General features: G+C 31.8%; 1 pseudogene across 1 annotated transcript; it reads right to left on the reverse strand.

Annotated features, from left to right (window-relative positions):
* Positions 1-809: 809 nt before the first annotated feature.
* LOC146901652 (cytochrome P450 736A117-like) lies at positions 810-3,385 on the reverse strand (annotated as a pseudogene). Its single transcript, XR_015023760.1, has 2 exons — positions 2,490-3,385; positions 810-1,641 (listed from the first exon to the last, which is right to left on the reverse strand). The product of XR_015023760.1 is annotated as a cytochrome P450 736A117-like (transcript).

A 3,385-nucleotide genomic window follows, 5' to 3' on the forward strand; every position in this document is an offset into this window, starting at 1 on the left:
CATTAGATTAATAATTTAACTATTTAATCTGTATTGATGTATCTCTAACTTTGAATTGAAGGTTAAATTGTTGAATTAAATATTAAATAGTAAAATTATGAAGTTAATAATAATATTTTAAGATCTTAACAACGTCATGTCATTAAAAAGTCACTTGGCACATGAGACACGGACTTTTGTCAAAAAGCAAGGATTAAACCGATAACAATAAATTTAGAGGAACTAAAGTTTGAAGGAAATTTTTAGAATGACAAAAAACATAGTCTACTTGGACAACATAAATTTAGAGGAACTAAAGTTTGAAGGAAATTTTTGTACTTAAAAATAATACTTTTTAAACTTTAAAGAATTGACGACATAAATTTCAAGACACATCTTAAAGTTTGTTAGCATTTTCCTTAACAAATCCCTTAGACCGTGTATAGTGCAAAACCATCAAAGCTATAGCCAATTAGTCCCATAATTTTATGAGAGGATTAAATCATAGTCCTTTAGATCAATCTTTAGTGATGTGTAATTTAATTTTTAAAACTACAGCTTATAATCTTTTCAACGCCATCATTCCCCTTATGCATGCGTCTTCTCCCACCTTCTCGCCGGTTGCTGTTGTTGTTTCTTCTTTTCTTAAAACGTGATTTAAGTTTGTAACAATAAAATGTTAACTAGTTAATAAACAAACTTGATTTTCTTGTTTTACGTGCATGTTAAGAAATTCCTTATATTTACTAAAATATTATTTAGTTAAAACATCCTAAATAAAATTTATAATCAAAGTCAATGGAAAAAAGAAATTTGCATCTCTGCTAAATAAAGTCAACCTAGCAAAAACGTTCCAATCTGGTATTTTACTAGTTAGGTTCCTCAAAAAAGACACATGAATACAAAAGTAACAAAAAAAAGTCTCATTATTGGTACACCAACTTATTTTACTAATTTTTATCATTATTATTTATTACTACAACAACTTATTTTACTTATATCTGCCACTATTAGTATAACAAAACAGTTCCATTATTATCCCCTACTCCCTCATTTAGTTCTTGTTAGGGGTTGCAATTGCCATAAGAGGAATCTTTCTATGAACTGTGAATCCAAAAGATTCAGACATGTCCAATCCTTCAGCACCACCAGGTAATTCCCAGTTAAATTGATGTACTAGGTTGGCTAACACAAGATCATTGACAGCCGTAGCATACACTGCCCCAGGACAACCCCTTCTACCAGCTCCAAATGGAATCACTTGGAAATCTTTTCCTTTAACATCTATTGAACTACTCAAGAATCTCTCAGGCTTGAACTCTTCAGGTTGATCCCAATGTGTAGGATCTCTTGCAATGGCCCAAGCATTGATGAAAACTCGTGTGCCAGCTTTGATGTGGTAACCATTTAGTTTGATATCTTGTCTGCTTTCTCGAGGTATACTAGTAATGGAATTGAGGGATGTAAACGTAGGGTTTCTTTAACCACTGCATTTAAGTATTTCATGTGACTCAAATCTTCTTCAGTTATGTGTGTTCTACCATTAGCCACTTTACTTACTTCTTCTTTCAATTTCTTCATGGTATTTGGATGCCTTAAGAGTTCTGTCATTGACCACTCTAGCAAAGTGGATATGGTGTCTGTACCTGCAATAAACATGTCCTGAATAGAAACAAATACAAGATCAATAAAGTTAGCATGATCAAATTATAATTTATCATCATTACAATTAAAACATAACACCGCCTAATGACATACAACATTTGCAAGCATGGAAAATCATACAAGTTCCTAGAGGTGTCTCAAACATTATATTAATATGATGCGCAGGGCCAGTCCAATAATTTTTAATTGTGAGTGAGGCTTAAAACAAGTTTTAATATATGAGCTTTTTTCGTTTGCATAAGCGGCTTTTTGTCTATAATATCTAATAAAAAATAATATTTTGTTAGTAGACCTAAAAGGACGACTTTAGTAGCTTAACCCTTAGGTCAAAGATTCCTTTCTTTCGTCAAAGATAGATATAACCGGCTAATTAGTGTACGTCAAGACGATACTAATATGTCCATCTTCTTCTATCATACTTGAATGAATATTTATTTTATTGTACTTGGTTATAATTTTTTTATTGGAATATACCATGATCAAATAAAGATTTAATTTATATTATTCCTATTGTGATGGGATTGCTCATATTATAATAATATTTAAGTGATTTTTTTTAATTAAAGATTTAAATAAGATTATAAGCAGGATAAGATTGTAAATAAAAACAATAATTTTAACGAATGTTATAGTTGGAAGAAAAGTACTACACCAAAACACTTATGTATAAGTGTATTAATTTGGTATAATATTTTTTAAAAAATATACTACATATCAACAAACTTATACTATAATTAAACATGATTAGATAAATGTACAAAAAGACCCTTTAATAAATTTTTTACTTCTCGAAAAAAAGTCCATTAAGCTTCAAAGGATGATAGAGATTTTAGTTTTACACTTACCAATAAAAGAGCCTTTATGACCGTTTTGTCAATAGGAAAGCCAAGTGATTCTGTTCTTTGGATCCAAAGCAAAACTTCAACAAAGTCCTCATGCTCGTTACTATCTCCTTTCGGATTATTGATATGATCTTCAACAACACCTTCCAAAAGATCATCAAATTGTTTAGCCACTTTTTTTGCCCTTGCATAATATCCAGAAAGATGGGAAAACCAATCAAGCCAAGGAACATAGTCCCCAACAACAAAAGCACCAAGTAACTCAGTAAAATCCATCAATAACTTTGAAAATCCCTTCCCATTTTCACCACTATACTTTCTTCCCAAAACAACCCTACAAACTATATCATTCGTAGTTGTTGCCATTAATTCACTTAAATTCACTGGTAAGGAAGTGGAAGAAGAATAGTGCTTTATTTTCTCCATCATTAAACCCGTTTCTTCCTCTCTCACAGTGCGAAAAGATCGAACGCTTTTAGCACTAAGAAGATGTAACACACATATGCTCCTTAACTGCCTCCAATACTCTCCATATGGAGCTGATGAAACATCTCTGAAATTATATAAAAGTATGTCGTAATTTATTTTGGGGGGTCTGTTTGCAAAGACATGATCATGTGTTTTCATTATCTCATGTGCTGCATCAGCCGAAGAGATCACGAGAACTGGTACACGACCAAAATTGAGTCGCATGAAAGGGCCATATTTTTTAGCTAGAGATTGAAATGAGCGGTGAGGGAATTGGCCAAGTTGATGGAGATTTCCTATTATAGGTAATTTTGGAGGTGAGTTTTTGGTTTCTGTAGAATTGGAATACCATTTTATTAGCCAAAAAAGGGTGAGAAAGATGGAAGAGATTATGAGTAGCATCGTGTTCTCTTACTTTTTCCTTCCAATGT

This window comes from Medicago sativa, chromosome 8 (genome assembly GCF_051527215.1).
Source record: "Medicago sativa cultivar Bolivia chromosome 8, Bolivia_mono, whole genome shotgun sequence".
NCBI classification, from domain to species: Eukaryota; Viridiplantae; Streptophyta; class Magnoliopsida; order Fabales; family Fabaceae; genus Medicago; species Medicago sativa.